This window comes from Jaculus jaculus, chromosome 13 (assembly GCF_020740685.1).
Source record: "Jaculus jaculus isolate mJacJac1 chromosome 13, mJacJac1.mat.Y.cur, whole genome shotgun sequence".
Classification (NCBI taxonomy): Eukaryota; Metazoa; Chordata; class Mammalia; order Rodentia; family Dipodidae; genus Jaculus; species Jaculus jaculus.
Genome location: NC_059114.1, coordinates 48,030,884 through 48,052,588, shown reverse-complemented (window position 1 = coordinate 48,052,588; position 21,705 = coordinate 48,030,884). Strand labels below are relative to the sequence as shown.

The 21,705-nt window shown below is 47.7% G+C and overlaps 1 long non-coding RNA gene across 1 annotated transcript in view; it reads left to right on the top strand.

Annotated features, from left to right (window-relative positions):
* Positions 1-3,091: 3,091 nt before the first annotated feature.
* Positions 3,092-21,705, top strand: part of LOC123454140 — a 28,421-nt gene continuing 9,807 nt past the window's right edge. The window contains exon 1 of the long non-coding RNA XR_006633187.1: positions 3,092-3,196. This is a non-coding gene — a long non-coding RNA (uncharacterized LOC123454140). The remainder of the gene's footprint in view (positions 3,197-21,705) is intronic.

The window sequence follows — 21,705 nt, the reverse complement described above, 5'->3', positions numbered from 1 at the left end:
ACACAGCTACATGTCACCCTGTGGCCTATAGTGAGGGGCCAGAAAGAGCTGAGTCCCTGTTGGAATTGAAAAGCATCCTTGAGGGCCGCAACTTTTGCAGGGAAGGTTACCATGCCAACGACAGCCTCCTTGACCGACAGGGATGAAAGGAAACAAGGCCGTGGGTGACAGGCATCTACTGTGTCCACAAACTCGTCTTGGAATCTACCAACAGTTGCTGACTGCTGCGCAGCAGGACCCAGCTGGGAGATTCAGGTTAGATTTTTGGTGGGACTCCAGGACAGGATGGACCGAGGGCAGGTCAGAGACAAGGGAGAATTGGGAAATGCTCTTCTAGATTGATACTCATCTCTTAGTGAAATGCGTGGGTGTGGTATCGCCAGCAGGCGTGGGAGGGGATGGTGTCCTAGATACCAGGTTCTGGCTGTGATGGGAACTCAACTTCCGGTAGGTTCTTTCTTTGCCTTTGCCGGCTCAATTCTCCGGAGGAGAAGGCGTGGCCAAAGTGAGGAAGGGGAGGGTCAGTGCTGCAGACACACCTCTGGTCCTAAAATCTTGGCCAGAGAGGAAAGGTGTGTAGGAGGAGGGCAGGGAGATGGGTAGGAAATCAACCAAAACAAAGTATGTATGAAAATGCCAAAAGGAAGCCCTTCGTGTTGGCACGCGCCTTTAATTCCGGCAGTGGGGAGGCAGAGGTAGGAGGTTCGCTGAGAGTTCGAGGCCCGCTTGAGACTACATAGGTCAGCCTGGGCTAGAGTTAGACATTACCCCGGAAAACCAAAACAAAACAAACAGACAAAGAAAGAAAGAAAATGCCATAAGGGAGCCGGGTTTGGTGGTGTACACCTTTAATCTTAGCATGGAGAGGCTGAGGTAGAATTGCTGTGAGTTTGAGGCCAACCTGTCTAGAGTTCCAGCTCAGCCTGAGCTGCAGTGAGATCCTGCTTCAGAAAGACAAAACGGGGGGCTGGAGAGTCTAGCGGTTAAGGTGCTAAGGTTAAGGTGGTTGCCTGCAAAGCCAAAGGACCCAGGTTCAACTCCCCAGGACCCAAGTAAGCCAGATGCACAAGGGGTGCACACATGTGGAGTTCGATTGTAGTGCCTGGAGGCCCTGGCACACCCATTCTCTCTCTCTCTCAAAAATAATAAATAAAATATTAAGAAAAAATAAACAAGGGCTGGAGAGATACAGCCTGTGTTACAGAGTTCCAGGTCAGCCTGAGCTAGAGTGAGACCCTGCTTCAAAACAGCAAAACAGGGCCAGAGGTAAGCCTTTCCCCAAGGGAACACGGTTTCCAGAAACAATGACCAAGCTCTCAGGAATGACTAAGTGGTAGTAGGGTGCTTGCCACCTGTGACCGATTCCTCACTACCCACATAATGCCAGATGCACAAAGTAGTGCATGCATCTGGAGCTCATTTGCAGCAGCTGGAGGCCCTAATGACTGTCTGTCTTCTTTCTGTGTCTCTTTGCTTGCAAATAAATAAATTAAAAATATTGTAACAACCAGGCGTGCTGGCTCATGCCTTTAAACCTAGCACTTGGGAGGCAGAGGTAGGAGGATCACATGAATTCAAGGCCACCCTGAGACTGCATAGTGAGTTCCGGGTCAGCTTGGGCTAAAGTGAGACTCTACCTCGAACAAACAAAACAACAACAACAACAACAAAAGAAAAGCTAAAAATAAAAATATATATATTAGAGAAAACAAGACAGCTGCACAAGGTGGCACATGTGTCTGGAGTTCCTTGCAGTAGCTAGGGGCCCTGGAGTGTCCATTCTCTCTTAAACAAATAAGTAAAAATAAAAAAAAAGAAAATGGTAAGCGATTACTTCGTAAACTAATTTTAAAAAGAAAAGAAAATCTTAGTCTTGTCTGGTGATGCAGGTCTGTAATCCCAGCTACTATGTAAACTGAGGCAGGGGGATGTACAGTTCAGTATCTACAGGGCTACAGGGTGAATTCAAAGCCAGCCTGGTCAGCTAACTGAGTCGGTGTCTCAAAATGAAGAAACCAAAATGGGCTGGGGATGACATATAGGTATGTGGCAATGCACTTGATGGCATGTATGGGCCTCTTGAGTGTCAATTCCTAGTATCACATGAAAAAGAAGTGTTAAAGTCTTGGCAATAAAACCGCATAAGGTTGGGGGCGTAGCTCAGCTTGCCTATGCATACACAAGGTCCTGGGTTCCAGCATCAACCTCGCAGGGGTGGGGCATCGGGAAGGACGGCCAAGCTCTCAGGCCTGTGGCTGGCGCGCGCACACACGTACTTGTCACCTGATTACCACAGTAAACCTGCAAAGCAGGACTTGTCAGCCTCGTCCCCACCATCCAGCTGGAATTAGAGCCTCCTCATTTTGAACCCCTGGAAGGGGAAATCTCCAGTCCTCGGGGATGCCTTATTCTCTTCTAGAAAGCTCACTTCCGAAGCCGCCGGCTCCCGTTTCGCTCGTCATCCGGGCTTCCCGACGGCGGGAGTCTAAGGGGACCCGGTCAGCTGACGTCTGCGAAAAGCGCCCCCGCTCGGCGGGGCTCGGCCGCCTCGCACTCCGGGGCCGCGCGGGCCGCAGGACGCGCTGCGCCCGCATCGTCTCGCCTCCGCCCGGACCCCGTCCCCGCCCCCGGCCTCGGCCCCGACCCCGGCCGACCAGAGACGAACCCAGAAGCCGCTGCGCCCGAGGTGGCGGAGCGCGCGCGCGCCAGGCCGGGCGGGGACTCCGGGCCGGCGGCGCCCGCGTGCGCGCGCACCTCCCGCCCCGCGCTGGGGGCCGCCCGGCCCGGGGCCCGGGGGCGCGGCGGGCCGCGGGCGCGGCGGCCGGCGGAAGCGCCTCGGTCTCGGGCGGGCATCCCGCCCCCGCCCGCCCCGCGCCATGTATGGCGCTTCCTTCCCGAGCCCTACAAGGCGCTTCCTCCCTGCCAGAGGCCCATACATGGCGCTTCCTTCCCGGCGCGCCTGGCGCGCGGCCCGCGGGCGGGGAGCCCGGCCCTCGGGTGTCTGGGGTAAGCGGGGGTGGGGAGGAGCCGCCCGCACCCCGAGCTCGCTGCCAGGCGACCCCCCGCCAAGGAGGGGGGCGGCCGGCGGGAGGGGCCGGCTCGCGGCCTGGTCGCCGCCCGGGCCCAGCGGAGGGACTCGCGGGACGGGCCTGTCTTGGGAGCCCCTGGGGAAGGCGCCTTCCTCCACCCCCGTAAGGTCAGAGGCTCCCGCCCCCCTCCCCCCCGGCTTGCTTTGTCCCACGTCCCCCCCTCCTCCGAGCACTGCACCCGCCTGCTGGAGATCCTCCGGCCACCCCACCCGCAGGCGGGGACCCAAAGCCCAGAGCGCTTCAGGGCGAGAGCGCAGCTGCCCCGCTCGCTCCCCCTGGCATCTGGCACGTTGGTCTTCAAGAATTTCTCACTGCATCTCCTCCCTTCCTCTCCCTCTCACTCTCTCTCTCTCTCCTCGCTGCTCCTTGCCTTGAGTCCAGCCGTCGTCGTGTCTGCTTCCTGGGCTCTTCCCACCCCACTGCGGTAGAGCGAAGGCCACTGCTGACCTGAACTTGACCGTGGTTCAGACTTCAGGCCTGGGGGAAATGCTGCTCATGCCCACTCCCGTTAGGTTCACAGACCGGTGCACTTGTGATGCATGTTCGTTTGTCCAGACTGAGATTTGCTCTGTGTTGTTGCTTTCTTATTTCCCACCTAAGAAAATGTTTGTTTATTTATTTATTTATTTTTGAGCGAGAGTAAATCAGAAAAAGACCCTGTTCTCATGCCTCCATGGCCCCTTTCATCTTGAGTAAGGGTTTGACATTAGGACTTGTTTCCCCCAAAATCTCTGCTGCCAGAGGCTCTGTGCCCCAGATCCCTTGTATGAATAGGTAGATTCTGAGGGGAAGAGGGAGGTCTCGGGTACGGGAAGCCACTGCTAGGCCTGTACAGCTGCAGGGGACAGGAGTAGGTGTCCTACTCTTGCCTGGCCTGACAGCCTTGAGTCCATGCCTGCAAGAGCCAGCAAGCCCCCACAAGCCCGCCTCACAGCACCTGCAGGGGACTTAAACCTGACCCAACCTGGCAGTTACCAGATCTGTTCTACCATGAGCAAAGGTTGGAGAACAGGGTCCAGCCCCGCTATCCTCAAAGCCCAGGCTTTGCACTGGGAGATCAGTAAGCCCCCATGTGGCCAGACGCCCCCACCGGGAACCCCTCGATTGTTCTGCCTCAGATGAGGCAGGAAGGAAAGGGCCAGAGCTTGTGACAGAGGAGGGGCACATGCCGTGAAAGGGGTCTCTAGTAACAGGCAGCTTTGTTTTGTTTTCTTTCTTTCCTTGTTTCCTGAGTTTGATCTAGAATACACTTGCTTACAGGTTCAGTCTGGTGGTTCCAAAACACACACATACACACACGTGCGATGACTACAAATACGGCCGAAAGTTAAAGAGCTTTCTGTGTGCTCCCAGCCCTCTCAGGCGAGGAATAGGACACATAGAGAGGTTCTCCAAGGCCCAGGACTTAGGTACTGAGAAAAACTGTATGACAGCTCCCACATCTACGGCCTAGGGTGTCTCGTCATGTTTTCCCACCTCCGCTGAAGGCTCCCAGCAACCTTCTTTGCATGGCTGCCTGTGGGATTTTGGGTAATGTAGTCCGCAGAAACGGACCAAGCTCCCGGTGATGCCCTTCCAGGCCTTTCCCTCTGCTTTCTGCCCCCTGCTGGCCACTGTCCAGAGCTGGGAGATCCTGGGCTGGAAGAATTCAGCAAACATTTTTAAAAAAATATTTTAATTTATTCATTCATTTTTATTTTTGTGGTACGGTTTCACTCTAGCTCAGGCTGACGTGGAATTCACTATGCAGTCTCTGGGTGACCTTGAACTCAGGGCAATCCTACCTCTGCCTCCCGAGTGCTGGGATTAAAGGCATGCGCCACCACGCCTGGCTTAATTAATTAATTAATTAATTAGAGAATGAGCATGCCAGGGCTTCTAACCACTGCAGAGGAACTCCAGATGCATGTACTGCTTTGTGCATCTGGCTTTATGTGGGTACTGGGGAATCAAACCCAGACTGTCAGGCTTTGCAAGCAAGTGCTTTTAACCACTGGGCCATCTCTCCAGCCCCTGGTGTGTTTTTTGAGGTAGAGTCTCATTCTAGGCTAGGCTGACCTGGAAATTCACTTTGTGGTCTCAGGCTGGCTTCAAGCTCACAGTGATCCTCTTACCTCTGCCTCCTGAGTGCTTTTTTCAAAACCTTTTTATTGATGGCCTCCATACATAGACAGTATACCACGATCATAGTCTCCTCCCACCCCTCTCCCTTTTTTCCCTCCTAAATCTCCCCTCCACTGACTCCCTTCTTTCCAACTAGTCTTTTCTATTTTGATACCATCATATTTTTCACCTCCTATTATACAGGTCTTGGGTAGGTAGCCAGAGAGCATTTTATAACTGCACTTTGTGTTTGGAGGAAGAAGGCCTCAGAGGTGTTGAACACCTGTAGGTTGCTACAGAATGTGTGGGAACCCTACACTTTTGCTTGGGCAGGCATTCTGTTGTTTTCTGAGTGAGAGGGCTTTGAGTCTCTGAAAGTTCTATTATTAGTTGCCATTGGTCTTGGGTCTGTCTTAAGAAAGAGGACAGACACTATAATGGCTCTCCTGCCCAGCTTTTGAGTCTTCCCTATGGGGACAGATATTTGACTTGGGTTACAAAGTGAGGCATTCTCTCTCTCTCTCTTCCCCCCCCCCCCAAACATGGTCTCACTCTAGCCCAGGTAGTGCTTAACTCACTGTGTAGGCCAGGCTGGCCTTGAATTCTTGGTGATCTGCCTGCCTCAGCCTCTGCAGTGCTGGGGTTATAGACACTTTGCTTGGCTCTTTAACAAAAACAAAACCAAAACAGGGCTGGAGAGATGGCTTAATGGTCAAGGCACTTGCCTGCAAAGCCAAAGCACCCAGGTTCAGTTCCCCAGAACCCACATAAGACAGATAGATGCACAGTGTGTTCCGGAGTTTGTTTGCAGCAGCTAGAGGTCCTGGTGCACCCATTCTTCCTCTATTTCTGCCTCTTTTCCCTCTTTCTATCTCTCTTGAATAAATAACTTAATTAAAATTTATTTATTTATGAGTTTGAGGCCACCCTGAGACTCCATAATGAGTTCCAGGTTAGCCTGGACCAGAGTGAAACCTACCTTGAAAACCAAAAAAAAAAAAAAATTATTATTATTATTATTTTGCTTATTTGCATGCATGTGTGTGCATGAGAGTACCAGGGTCTTTTTTTGTTTTTTCCCACAACAAAGGTATGCCTGTCTGGCTTCACATGAGTGGCTGGGGAATTGAACCTGAGCTAGCAGGCTTGCAAGCAAACATTTTTTTTTTTTCAAGGTAGGAGTCTCCCTTTAGCCCAAGCTAATCTGGAATTTACTCTGTAGTCACAGGCTGGCCTCAAACTCACAGCAATCCTCTTACCTCTGCCTCCCGAGTGCTGAGATTAAAGGCAGAAGCCACCACACCTGAGCTAGAGTGAGACCTTACCTTGAAAAAAATATATATTTACAAGGAGAGGAAGAGAGAATGGATATGCCAAGCCCTCTTGCCACTGTATACTAACTTCAGATGCATGTGGCACTTTGTGCATTTGGCTTTACATGGATGCTGGGGAATTGAACCCTGGCTGTCAGACTTTGCAAGCAGATGGCTTTAACTGCTGAGCCATCTCTCCAGCCCCATTCTTTTTAAAATTAAAAAAAAATTATGTGTGTGTGTGTGTGTGTGTGTGTGTGTGTGTGTGTGTATGTATGTATGTATGTATATATATGCCATTTCTCCAGCACCCTCATTCTTTTTCTAAATTGAAGGGTTTTGAAGATTAAAGAAAAGGGGGGCTGGAGAGATGGCTTAGTGGTTAAGCGCTTGCCTGTGAAGCCCAAGGACCCTGGTTCGGGGTTCAATTCCCCAGGACCCACGTTAGCCAGATGCACAAGGGGGCACACACATCTGGAGTTCGTTTACAGAGGCTGGAAGTTCTGGCGCGCCCATTCTCTCTCTGTCTCTCTGCCTCCTTCTCTCTGTCACTCTCAAATAAATAAACAAATTAAAAAAAAAGAGTCTTTGGGCTGAAGAGATGGCTTAGCAGTTAAGGCACAAGCCTGTGAAACCTGAGGACCCAGATTTGATTCTCCAGGCCCCACGGTTAGCCAGATACACATCGTGGTGCGTGCGTCTGGGGTTCGTTTGCAGTGGCTAGAGGTCATGGGCTGCCCATTCTCTGTGTGTGTGTGTGTGTGTGTAATAAATAAATAAAGAAAAATAAAATCTTAAAAAAAAAAAAGCCAGGGGATGGAGAGATGGCTTAGCAGTTGAGGTACTTACCTGCAAAGCCAAAGGACCTCGGTTCAATTCCCCAGGACCCATGTAAGCCAGATGCACAAGGTGGCACATGTGTCTGGAGTTTGTTTACAGTGGCTGGAAGCCCTAGCATGCCTATTCTCAAAAAAAGAAAAAAGAAAAAGCCATGTGACATGCATATGACAGTCATCTGGTATTTCTATGTATTTTTTCTTGTTATTTTCCTTTGCTTGTTTCAATCAAATTATATACTCTACAGAAGTAGAGACAGTAGCTAAATTTCTGTTGCTAATGAGACCAGCATCTCCCAACCAGGTCCTGGATTAGCTTCTCCTTGTCTCTCATCCCAGAGAGCCCACTACCAAGTGTCTTGTCCCTTTTGCTTGCTTGCGTTTGCCTCTAGACTAGATGTTCTCATGGACATGGATTTGTCTGCCTTGTTGTCTGCTATAGAGTCCTACTGCCTGACGTAGTAAACAATTGTCAAATGAACTAACAGCAGTCAGTGACAGTTAATACTGTTCGTGGAAACTTGCTTCATACATACTTCATTGTCACAGTGCTTTATGGATTGGAAAACAGCTTGGGCCAGTTAAGTGCCTTTCATCTAGAGCTGTGATGGCAGCTGGTGTCTGCCATCTGATTGGTACCTCTGGCTCTGGAGTAGCCAGTGAGGTGAGGGTGAGTCGAGTCTCTCCCTGCTATGGACACCTTTTTTGGAGTTAGTGTCCCCATGCCTGGCCTCAAGATACATATCTGCAGATGGCTGGGAGGGCTGGCCTGGAATCCTCCCCAAAAGCTTACTAGGAAACACTGCTCTCTCTTGTTGGCTGAGGAGTCTCGAGGCTTGACAGCTGAGTAACAGAGGTTTGGAACTTCTTAGATATTACCAGGAGCCTCTGAATCCAGTCAAGGAGGTTTTTTTTGGTCTTCATTTTGTTCCACTAATTCTCAGCGACATTTGACTTATATGTAATCATCTCTAACATAAATCCTTTTAAAAATATTTATTAATGGGCTGGAGAGATGGCTTAGTGGTTAAGCGCTTGCCTGTGAAGCCTAAGGACCCTGGTTCGAGGCTCGGTTCCCCAGGTCCCACGTTAGCCAGATGCACAAGGGGGCGCACGTGTCTGGAGTTCGTTTGCAGAGGCTGGAGGCCCTGGCGCGCCCATTCTCTCTCTCTCCCTCTTATCTGTCTTTCTCTCTGTGTCTGTCGCTCTCAAATAAATAATAAAAAAAATTAAAAAATAGTTAAAAAAATATTTATTAATGAACAGAGAGACAGAGACATAGAGAGTATGGGTACACCACGGCCTCTTGCTATTGCAGGTGGACGCCAGCTGTGCCATCTCCCCAGCCCCTCATGTTTAACTTATTTTATTTTATTTTTTTGATTTTGTGCATATGGGGGGGAGGTGCCCATGCCCCATACACTCACCTGTGGTGGCCAGAGTTCAACCTCTCTCTTCCTTTTTTCTTTTTCTTTTTCTTTCGAGGTAGGGTCTCACTCTGGCCCAGACTGACCTAGAATTTACTATGTAGTTTCAGGGTGGCCTCGAATTCACGGTGATCCTCCTACCTCTGCCTTCCGAGTGCTGGGATTAAAGGCGTGCACCACCATGCCTGGCTTCAACCTCTTTCTGTTTTGATTTGAGCCAGAGTCTCTTAAATGCTCCCAGAGCTTGCCAGTTTTCATGAGCTCCAGCATTTCTCAAGTGCCTGTTCCCGTGTTGGAATGGGGTTATAGCTGCTCATGGCTGTAGGCAATACTCAGCTATTTATGTAGGTCCTAGGATAGAGCTTAAATGGTCTCTTGGGCTTCCTCAGGTCCTCTTACTTGCCCAGGAAGTGTTCTTGACAGCTAGGCCATCTCTGCAGTAACCCCCCTCCTTTTTTTTTTTTTTTTTGAGGTAGGCTCTCATTGTAGCCCAGGATGACCTGGATTTCACTATGTATTCTCAAGGTGGTCTCGAACTCATGGCAGTCCTTTTACCTCTGCCTCCTGAGTGGTGGGATTAAAGGCGTGTGCAACCCCGCCTGGCTTCCAGTTTTATTTTTGATTATACTTTCTCGTAGTTCTATAGGTTCTGTTTACATCAGCCTTAACCTACCACCTCAGCTGTGCCCATTCTGCCCTGTGTTGGTCTGTGCTAGGAGTGTTCGTTCTTCTCTCTACCGGGTCAAACTGCCTTGAAGTAAACTCTCACATGGAGCCCTCCCTGGGGCATTTTCACAGTGAGAATTTCGCACCCATTAGAGTGATTCACTAGTTTGGAAGCCCATTGAGACAGAGATTGTCTCTTTTGTTAATGAAATATTCTTGAGTCTAGACATGTGCTTGGTTGTAGTTTGTGATAAATACCAATTTAGTTTATATAATCAACCACTGCTTTAAACTTGAGACAGCTGGGCATGGTAGTGCCTGTCTTTCGTTCCAGCACTTGGGAAGCTGAGGTAGAGTTCAAGACCAGCCTGGGGCTATAGAGTAAGTTCCAGGTCAGCTTGGGCTAAAGTGACACCATGCCTCAAAATAAATAAATAATTAAGTAAGTAAAAAGAGGGCTAGAGCTGTGCATGGTGGCGCATGCCTTTAATCCCAGGACTCAGGAGGCAGAGGTAAGGTCGAGGATCGCCATCAGTTCGCGGCCACCCTGAGACTACATAGTGAATTTCAGCCTGAGCTAGAGTGAAACTTGAAAAACCAAAAAAAAAAAAAAAAAAAAAAAAAAGAGGGCTAGAGAGATGGTTCAGTAGTTAGGACACTTGTCTGCAAAACCTAACGGCCTGGGTTTGATTCCTTAGTACCCACGTAAAGCCAGATGCACAAAGTGATGCATGAATCTAGAGTTCGTTTATAGTGGCTAGAGGCCTTAGCATATCCATTCTCTCTCTCTGCTTGCAAATAAATAAATACAAATATTTTTAAGCCAGGCTTGGTGGCACATGCCTTTAATTGCAGCACTCAGGTGTCAATGATAGTAGGGTTGTTGTGAGCTCGAGGCCACCCTGAAACTACATAGTGAATTCCAGGTCAGCCTGAGCTACAGTGAGAACCTACCTTGAAAATAAAACAAACAACAACAAAAAAATGAAGTTGGGTGTGGTGTAATTCCAGCACTTAGAAGGCAGAGGTAGGTGGATCATCATGAATTCAAGGCTACCCTGAGACTACATAGTGAATTCCACGTCAGTCTGCACTAGAGTGAGACTCTGTCTCAAAAAACAAAACAAAAAAACATCAGGGGGCTGGAGAGATGTCTCAGTAGTTAAAGGCACTTGCTTGCAAAGCCTGACTGCTCAGGGTTCAATTCCCCAGTACCCATGTAAAGCCAGGGTGGTTCATGTGTTTGGAGTTTGTTTGCAGTGGCAAGAGACCCTATTATGCCCACTCTCTCTGCCTGCCCCCCTTCAAATTAAATAAATATCAGTGGGCTGTAAAGATACCCCAATGATTAAAGGCACTTGCAAAGCCTGATGGCCTGCGTTGGATTTCCCAATACCCACATAAACCCCAATACACAAGGTGGTGCATGTGTATGGAGTTTGTTTTCAGAGACAGGAGGTCCTGGCATGCCTAGTCTCTCTCTCCCTCCCTCTCTCCTTTCCTCCCTCCTGGTCTCCTTTCAAATGAATAAATCAAAACAATCATCAACAAAAAAAGCAAACAACAAAAACCTCCAAGTTATTAAGCATACCTACCACACAATCCAATATTTCTATTCTGATCCACCCAATGCTTTTTAGATACAAATCTATGAGAAATAAATATTTGCACAAAGATGCACATGTGAATGCTAATGACAGCATTAGTCATAACAGCTAAAATGTGGAAATGAAGGCCTGGGGAAGATGGCTCCACAAAGTGGGCTAGCCTGGGCTCATTTCTCCAGCATTCATGTAAAGCCAGATGGAAAGTGGCACATGCATCTGTGATCCCAATGTTCTTATGACAATGGGAGGCAGAACTAGGAGAGTCCAAGCTCCAGGGCCAGGTAGTCTGAGTCAGTTTGTAATCTGGCAGTTCATGTGCAGCAGCAGAGACCCTGTCTCAAGGAAGGTGTAGCATGAACACTTTGAAGTTGTCCCCTGACCTCCACATACACACCATGGCATCCATACCCTTAGACACATCCCTTTGGTCGCTTAAAGCTTAAAAAAAAAAAAAAATCTAGAAATGAAACCAGGTGTGGTGGCTCACGCCTTTAATCCCAGCACTCAGGAGGCAGAGGTAGGAGGATCGTAGTGAGTTTGAGGCTACTCTGAGACTACATAGTGAATTCCAGGTCAGCCTGGGCCAGAATGAGACAAACCAAAACAACCACAACAACAACAACAAACCCAAAAAACTTAGAAATGGAGCTGAAGGGATGGGTCAGTGGTTTAGGCGCTTGTTTGCAAGGCCTAATGACCTGGCATCAACTCCCCATATAAAGCCAGGTGCAGAAAGTGGCATATGCATCTGGAGGCTGTGGTATGCCAGTTCTCTCTGTCTTCTCTGTTTGCAAAAAAATAAATAGTAATAATATATATATATATTATACATATATATATATATATATATATCAAGAGCTGGGCGTGATGGTGCACACCTTTAATCCCAGCACTCAGAAGGCAGAGGTAGGAAGCTCACAGTGAGTTTAAGGCCACTCTGAGACTACATAGTGCATTCCAGGTTGGCCTGGACTAGAGTGAAATCCTACCTCAAAAAAACAAAAATTAAAATATAATACATATATGTTTTTTGATGTAGTCTCACTCTAGCCTGGGCTGACCTGGAATTCACTATGTGCTCTCAGGGTTGCTTCGTACACATATGAATCCTCCTACATACTGGGATTAAAGGCATGCACCACCATGCCTGGTTTAATAAAAATATTAAAAAAAAAAACAACAAGAGATGACAGCAGAAGTGGTGGTGCACACCTGCAATCCCTTTACCTGTGAGGAGGTAAAGGTAGGAAGATCAGAGTTCACCTCCACTCTACATGATTTGAGGTCAGCTTGGATTACATGAGGCACTGTCCCCAAAACCACAAATGCTTAGCTGGAGGTTTGGAGAAATGACTCAGTGGTTAAAGGCCCTCCCTTGCAAAGCCTGAGGCCTGGGCTTAATTACCCAGTATCCATGTACTAGATGTACAAAGTGGCGCATGAATCTGGAGTATGTTTGCAGCAGCAGGAGGCCCTGACATGCCCATTCTCTCTCTCCTTGCAAATAAATAATGATGATAATAATAATAATAATAATTGGAAATGACCCAGACTTACCATGAAATGGCATACTGCTTCTTGTTATTTTTACTTGTAAGATTTCTGACAACAAATATGTGTTTATTTCTATACCAACTAATTTTCCAGCTCTTCACACACTAATGGATAGTCTGAAATTTAATTCAACTCACTTCTGACACTTTGAGTTAATTCAGTTCAATTCTGACACTGTGGAGTTTGACCCCATGGTTCGAGGGCTCTGTGCTCTAAGGCATCGTGGTACATGAGTCTGTAATCCCAGCACTCACTCCGGGGGCTGATACAGGAGGATCTGGACTACAAGAATGAAACCCTGTGCTAAAATTACAAACATGCAGGAAAAGAAACCCACAAATTCTAGAGGGACAGTTTTATTTTTTTTTTCATGTGTGTACCTGTGATGTGTGTTACATGTTCAGGCATGCCGCGGAGTGCTTATGGAGGAAGTCTGAGGACATTTTCCAGGTGTTGGTCCTTGCCTTCCACCTTGTCAGAGGAATGGTCTCTTGTTCGCTGTTTACCACGCTAGCCTTTGGGAAGTTCTTGTCTCTGTCTCCCATCTCCTTATAGGAGTGCTGGGTTTGCAGAAGCCTGAAACTGTTTTCAGGGTTTTTTTGGGGGGGGAGGTGGGGTTCGAGGTAGGGTCTCACTCTATCTAGCCCAGGCTGACCTGGAATTCCCTTTGTAGTCTCAGGGTGGCCTCAAACTGACAGTGATCCTCCTACCTCTCTCTGCCTCCTGAGTGCTGACATTAAAGGTGTGTGCCATCACCCCCAGCCTAATTTTATCTTTTTTATGTGGTGGTGTCATGTGGAATCCAGAAGCTAACACCAGGTGCCTTCCTTAGTCACTATCCACCTATTTACAGAGCCAGGGTCTCTCACTTGAACCCAGAGCGTGCTGATTTGACTAGTCTAGTTAACCAGCTTGTCCTGTGAATCCCCTTGCCTCAAAAGCACTGGGATTACAAGCAGACCACCACGCTTGCCTTGATTGAGGAGAGTTCTGGGAATCCAGTTTTCATACTTCCTTGGCATATGTTTTATACATTGAGCCATATTCTCAACCCTCAAATGTTATCTTTTCTTTTTTGGGGGGGTGGTTAATATAGGGTCACACTCTTATCTAAATTATACCTTAATAAAAATAGCAGAGAGGCTGGAGAGATGATTTAGCAGGTAAGGCATTTGCCTACAAAGCCAAAGGATTTGGGTTCAATTCCCCAGGACCCATGTAAGCCATATGCACAAGGGGGTCCAGGTGTCTGGAGTGCGCCTATCTGTCTCTCTTTGCCTCTTTCTCTCTTTCAAATAAATAAATAAAAACTTAAAAATATTTAGAAAAAAATAGCAGAGTGCAAAATAGCAGTGTCCTAAAAATCTGAGTGTGTTTCTGGCTTGTAGATCAAGTCAGTGAGGACCGACTTGTCTGCCACCTGTGCCCTGACCCCTGCCAGTGCACCATGTGAGATCGGCAGCACGCTGCACTCGGTCCCTTACCTCATTCCCGAATCTTCCCAACTCTTCATCTCTACAGCCTCATTACTGTCTTTGCTCCTGGACCACGAGCAGAGCGGGGCAGGGACTGGATCTCCTCAACTGCGCTGCTCACCCCTGTGTCCCAGCCTCTTGCGTAGGGCTCAGGAAGTGCCTGTAGATGCTTGCTGAGTTGAAGGGACGAGCGACGCTAACCCATATCCAAGCATAAGAGGCTGTAAGGTATGCATGTGAAGACAGAAAGTTGAAGGGGACAGGGTTTCTGAGGGCCTTTGTTCAGGTCCCCAGGCTGAGGAAGAAATGAGCACGTTACCCCCTGGAATCAGAGTTGAAATAGTGGAGGCAAATTCCAGCCTGGCCTAGGTTACAGAGTTGAAGGGGAGGAGGTGAGGTCCCCGAGGCCTGAGCACAGGAATGCGACCCCAGGGCTTCACTGTACACACTGTAGCTCAAGTTGACCTGCAATTCACTACGTGGTCTCAGAGTGGTCTCAAACTCATGGTGCTACTCCTACCTCTGCCTCCCAAGCACCGGGGTTGTTAAATGTGTGCACCACCATGCCCAGCTTTCTTTCCTTTCCTTTCTTTTTTAATATCTTTATGATACTAAAGAGAGAGAGAGAGGCGGATAGAGAGAATGGGTGCATCAGGGTCTCTAGCCAGTTACAAATGAACTTGAGATACATGTGCCACCTTGTGCATCTGTCTTTAATGTGAGTACTGATGAATTGAACCTGGCTTTGCAGACAAGCACCTTAACCACTAAGCCATCAGCCTGCTTTTTTTGCTTTTTTTTTGAGGTAGGGTCTCGCTGTAGTCCAGGCTGACCTGGAATTCACTATGAAGTCTCAGGTTGGCCTTGAACTCATTCATGGTGATCCTCCTACCTCTGCCTCTCAAGTGCTGGGATTAAAGGTGTGTGCTACCATGCTCAGCTATCAGCCTGCTTCTTAAAAAATATTTATTTATTTTTTATTTTTTTAAATTTTTATTAACATTTTCCATGATTATAAAATATATCCCATGGTAATTCCCTCCCTCCCCACCCCCACACTTTCCCATTTGAAATTCCATTCTCCATCATATTACCTCCCCATTACAATCATTGTAATTACATATATACAATATCAACCTATTAAGTATCCTCCTCCCTTCCTTTCTCTACCCTTTATGTCTCCTTTTAACCTTACTGGCCTCTGCTACTAAGTATTTTCATTCTCACGCAGAAGCCCAATCATCTGTAGCTAGGATCCACATATGAGAGAGAACATGTGGCGCTTGGCTTTCTGGGCCTGGGTTACCTCACTTAGTATAATCCATTCCAGGTCCATCCATTTTTCTGCAAATTTCATAACTTCATTTTTCTTTACCACTGAGTAGAACTCCATTGTATAAATGTGCCACATCTTCATTATCCACTCATCTGTTGAGGGACATCTAGGCTGGTTCCATTTCCCAGCTATTATAAATTGAGCAGCAATAAACATGGTTAAGCACGTACTTCTAAGGAAATGAGATGAGTCCTTTGGATATATGCCTAGGAGTGCTATAGCTGGGTCATATGGTAGATCAATCTTTAGCTGTTTTAGGAACCTCCACACTGTTTTCCACAATGGCTGGACCAGATTGCATTCCCACCAGCAGTGTAGAAGGGTTCCTTTTTTTCCACATCTAAAAAATATTTATTTATGAGAGAGAGAAAGAGGCAGATAGATACAGAGAGATAGAAAGAGAAAGAATGGACACACCAGGGCCTCTAGCCACTGCAAACAAACTCCAGATGCAGTTGCCACCTTGTGCATCTTGCTTACATGGGTGCTGGGAAATTGAACCTGAGTCCCTAGGCTTCCCAGGTAAGTGCCTTAACCACTAAGCCATCTTTCTAGCCCCTCTGCCTGCTTAAAAAATTTTTTGTTTTTTTTAATTTACTTATTTGAGAGAGGGAGAAAGGGAGAGAGAGAGAGACAGAGCACGAGTGGGCATGCCAGGGCCTCCAGCCACTGTAAACGAACTCCAGAGGCATGAGCCACCTTGTGCATCTGGCTTACATGGGTACTGGGGAATTTAACTGAGGTTCTTTGGCTTTGCAGGCAAGTGCCTTAACCACTAAGCCATCCCTCCAGCCCTCAGCCCGCTTTTTGACTGAGCCTGTGAGCAGGTTCCCCAGGTGGTCTCTTCCCCTTCCCCACGGCCTAGACTGGAAAGCTGTGTCACAGGGATGGAAGTCCTGACACAGAGTCCTCATTTCTTCCAGAGTGTTGAATTTCTCTGCATTTTTCCCTTTTACCCCTTAAGATCTTTGCCTTTCTTGCTTGGAGCCCATCTCTGAAGTTTCTGCTCCCGTCTCCTGCCTGGCCTGTGTTCCCTAGGAATTGGTTTGCCCTGTAACTTTCAGTTGGGTGGGGTTGGCCAAGCAGAAGGGGTTAAGGCCAGGCGGGGTGTTTCAACAGAGTGGCAGAGGGCACTGGAAGTCAGTCAAGGGAACTTTGGGGCTACCTTGGAAGCCTCGGGGCTGGACAGGCAAGTTCATCACACACCAAAGCCATCCCTGACTCACAGCAAAGGGACTTCTAAACAGCTTTCATAACCTTACCTGGATGTAGGCCACCGTTCCCCTCTCAGCTTTGTCTTTGGTTTTTGGCCACGCATGTGCTCCCTCTGCGGTTCTTTTCTCATCAGTGACATGGGACAGAGTGGGGCTTAAGTGCAGAACAAGGGCATCTGTGTTCAGAGTACAGATTTGCGATCGGAATGCCAGACACTCATGTTGGCTCAACTGATTTGCTATGAGTCTGACAAATCATTTATTATGCTGCATTCTGCTCTTCAGCTTTCTGTTCAATGGGCAGATTAGGATCAAATCCAAGTGCTAAAATTGTATTTTCTGGAGAAGTGAGCCAGGCATGATGGTGCAAGTCTGTAAGCCCTGCACTCTGGAGGTGGAGGCAAAAGGAACATAGTGGGTTTGAGGCCAGCCTGAGCAACATGTGAGTGTTATGCTAGCCTAGGCTACACAGTGACATAATTAATCCTACTCAGGAGGTGAGGGCAAGAAGATCAGAAGTTCAAAGATCATCTTCAGGTTACATAGTGAGTATAAGGCTAGGCTGGGATACATATGTGAGAGCCTTTCTGAAAAAAATAAATGTGGGCCAGGCGTGGTGGCGCACGCCTTTAATTCCAGCACTCGGGAGGCAGAGGTAGGAGGATCACCCAGAATTTGAGGTCACCCTGAGAGTACATAGTGAATTCCAGGCCAGCCTGGGCTACAGTGAGACCCTACCTCGAAAAACCAAAAAAAAAAAAAAAAAAAAAAAGCAAAAATAAAATAAAATAAAGTAATAAATTTGGGAGCCGGGCATGGTGGCTCACGCCTTTAATCCCAGCCCTCGGGAGGCAGAGATAGCAGGATTGCCAAGAGTTCAAGGCCACCCTGAGACTACATAGTTAATTCCAGGTCAGCCTGGACCAGAGTGAGACCCTACCTAGGAAAACCAAAAAAAAAAAAAAAAAAAAAAAAAAGTGGGGGCTGGAGAGATGGCTTAGGGGTTGAAACATTTGCCTGCAAAGCCAAAGGACCCAGGTTTGACTCTTGGGTCCACAAAAGCCAGATGCTCAAGATGGCACATGCATCTGGAGTTTGTTTGCAGTGGCTGAAGGCCCTGGTGCGCCCATTCTCCCTCTCCCCTTCTCTGTTTATTTCTGTATCTCTGTCAAATAAATAAATAAAAATTAAAAAAAAAACGTGGAAGCTGGGCATGGTGGCACACGCCTTTAATCCTAGCACTCGGGAAGCAGAGGTAGGATTGCCGTGAGTTCGAGCCCACCCTGAGACTAGATAGCAAATTCCAGGTCAGCCTGGGCTAGAGTGGGACCCTACCTCAAAAACCCAAACAATAAAATAAAATAAATAAATGCAGGGCTGGAAAGATGGCTTTAGAAGTTAAGGCACTTGCTTGTGAAGCCTAAGGACCCAGGTTCTATTCCCCAGGACCCACGTAAGCCAGATGCACAAGAGGCACATGTGTCTGGAGTTCGTTTGCAGTGTTGGAGGCCCTGGTGTGGCCACTTTCTCTACCTGCTTCACACACACACATATAATGGTTTTTCAAACCTTCTCTGCAGCCCTTCAGTTTATTTATTTTTTTGGTGTGTGGGAGTATGTATATGGGTGGGCCAGAACAAACTCGATGCATGTGCTGTTTTGTGCATCTGGCTTTCTGCGGACACTGGGGAATCGATTCAGTGCTGCCACGTGGCTTTAACCCAAGCCATCTCTTCAGTCCCACATTTTATTTATTTATTTATTTATTTTTCGTTTTTCAAGGTAGAGTCTTGCTCTAGCCCAGGCTGGCCTTGAACTCACAGAAATCTTCCTTTCTCTGCCTCTGGAGTGCTGGGATTTAAGGTGTGTGCCACAATGCCCGTTTTTTTTTTTTTAATGTTTTTATTTATTTATTTGACAGAGAGAAAGAGGGGGAGAAAGAGACAGAGAAAGAGCAAGAGACAGAGAGAGAGAGAGAGAGAGAGAGAGAATAGATGCTCCAGGGCTTCCAGCCATTGTAAGTAAACTCCAGATGCATGTGCCACCCTGTGCATCTGGCTAACGTGGGTCCTGGGGAATCAAATCTGGGTCCTTTGGCTTTGCAGGCAAATGTCTTAACCACTAAGCCATCCCTCCATTCCCTGTTTTTTTTTTTTTTTTTTCAAGGTATGGTCTCACTACAGTCCAGGCTAACCGGGAACTCACTCTGTAGTCCCAGGCTGGCCTCGAATTCAGCAGTCCTCCAACCTCTGCCTCCCGAGTGCTGGGATTAAAGGTGTGAGCAACTAAGCCCAGCTACCTAAAGTTTTCTACAGTTATCTTCCCCCCCCTCCCCCGGGCAAAGTAGGGTCTCACTCTAGACCAAGGATCTGGAATTCACTATGAAATCTCAGGCAGGCCTTGAACTTGCAGAGATCCTCCTACCTGTCTCTTGAGTGCTGGGATTAAAGACGTGCGCCACCACACATGGCTACAGTTATTTTATTTTTTTTAAATTAAAAATATATATTATTTATTTGAGACAGAGAGAGACAGAGAGAGAATGGGTGCACCAGGACCTCTAGCCACTTCAAACAAACTCCAGATGTATGTTCCACCTTGTGCATCTAGCTAACGTGAGACCTGGAGAATCGAACCTGTATCCTTAGGCTTCACAGGCTCCACCTGAACTGCTAAGTCATCTCTCTAGCCTGGCTACAGTTATTTTACAGATAGTTCAAAATCCAGGTTTCAGAGAGCTAAACTCAGCAGAGCTGGAGTAAGACTCTTGGACTCTCCTTTCATTTGACTGCTTCCTTCAGTTGACTGCACTCTTCATTTCTCCGTAATGAAGGGCAAAGCAAGCTGTAGAGACACCTGTTAATGCTAGGTCAGGAATTTGCCTTTTCAGAAGAAGCAAATTTCATTTGTCCACAGCTAGGAGCTTTGTAATCTAGCACCACCTGGTGGTCACCAACACAAACCATTCTGGCTAGTTCTACAGGACCAGGGTTGCGGGCACCTACCTCAGTGTCAGGCACTGTCCTGTGCCTTTCTTTAACCCTTATCCATCCCTTAAAACATTATTACAGGTAGGGAAACTGATGCCCAAGGACATGGAATAATTTGTTAGTCTCCCAGGAAGAGCTAGGATTTCTGCTTTTTTTTTTTTTTTTCCCCAAGGTGGGGTCTCATTCTAGCCCAGGCTGATCTGGAATTCACTATGTAGTTTCAGGGTGGATGGCTTTGAACTCAAGGCAATCCTACCTCTGCCTCCTGAGTGCTAGGAATAAAGGTGTGCACCACTGCCACCATACCTGGCATACAGCTAGGATTTCAATTCCTGTCAGAAGTTAAATTTTTAAAATATATTTTATTTATTTGAGAGAGAATGGGTATGCCAGGGCCTCTAGCCACTGCAAACAAACTCCAGATGCATGTGCCCCCTTGTGCATCTGGCGTATGTGGGTTCTGGAGAATCAAACTGGGATCCTTTGGCTTTGCAGGCAAATGCCTTAACTGCTATGCCATTTCTCCAGCTAATTTTTTTTTTTTTTTAATTTTACTTGCAAGCAGAGGGAGATGAGAGAGAGAATGAGAATGGATGTGCCAGGGCCTCCAGCCACTGCAAACGGACTCCCTATACATGCACCACTTCATGCATCTTGCTTTACCTGGGGAATTGAACTCTGGTTGATAGGCTTTGAAGGCAAGTGCCTTAACTGCTGAGCCATCTCCTCAGTCAGAAGTGAAGTTTCTTTTTGTTTTTCCCAAGGTAGGGTCTCAGTCTAGCTCAGGCTGACCTGGAATTCACTATGTAGTCTCAGGGTGGCCTTGAACTCATGGCAGTCCTCCTCCTACCTCTGCCTCCTGAGTGCTGGGATTAAAGGCGTGCACCACCACGCCTGGCTAAGAAGTGAAGTTTTTAAACTAGACTTGGTGATAGATGCAGGTCTGTAGTCCCACTTACTTAGGGAGGGTGAGGCAGGAAGAATCATATGGTCAAGGCCACTTGGGCAATTAATGCACCTCAAAATTTGCGGGGCATGGTGGCACACTCCTTTAATCCCAGCACTCAGGAGGCAGAGGTAGGAGGATCAGAGTTTAAGGTCAGCCTGAGACTACAATGAATTCCAAGTCAGCCTGTGCTAGAACAAGAGCATACCTCAAAGAACAATATAAGAGTAAAATGAGGATTTGGGAATATAATGGAGATAAGTATGTTAGCCTACCATGCACCAGGCCCTAGGCTCAATCCCAAGTACCACAGAAAAAAACAAAACAAAACAAACGAACAAACAAATCACCATCCACCAGTGATCCAGGTGCTGGGATTACAGGCAGCTACTACCACCACCAGCAGGCTGGCCCCTTTACAGAGCCCGGGGGAGCCTGCCGTGCCAAGTTCAGGGGACCTGGAGATGGCTCTATCTTCAGACTTACTGGCCGGTAGATTTAGGAAGTCCAGAGATGAAATGGTCTGCATGTGAACCTCCAGTTTTTGGTGTTCAGCCACACCCCAAGTTTATGGCATTGAGCTTGCTGCTACAAACCAAGTAACTGCCTGCTCCACTGGTACTAGAACTGGATTTCCACCCACTTGGCTGGTCAGTTCCTGTGTCCCTTGAGGCACAATCCCATAAGGGTGGATCTTTGTTGATGGCAGTTCCAGCTGGCACTTACTCAAATTGGCTACAAGGGAGAAGCTGGCATGAGCCTTCAATTCCATGTTGGCATTCAGCCCTGGCTCACTGGGTCTGTGTGGAAGTGTCATGGTATGGGAATGGGAGCTAGAGAACAAAAGATGCCAGCTGCTGCAAGCCCAGGCAGGCAGGCACCGCTGCCCACATCCAGCACTGTCATGTTGCCTTCCAACATTGACTTCAAGAGCGTCACCCCGGGGTGCTGGGAGGAGGAAAGCGCACACTTTCACCTGCATGGACGTGCCTGCCCCTTCCCAGAGGGGTGAATGGGTTTCATCACAGCATCAGTTAAGAAAATGTCAAGCATACTGCAAAAGCAGGGGCAGAAAAGCTACCATGATTTGTCAGTTTAACATTTTCGTTTTGTTTTTTTGAGGTAGGGTTTCACTCTAGCTAGTAGTCT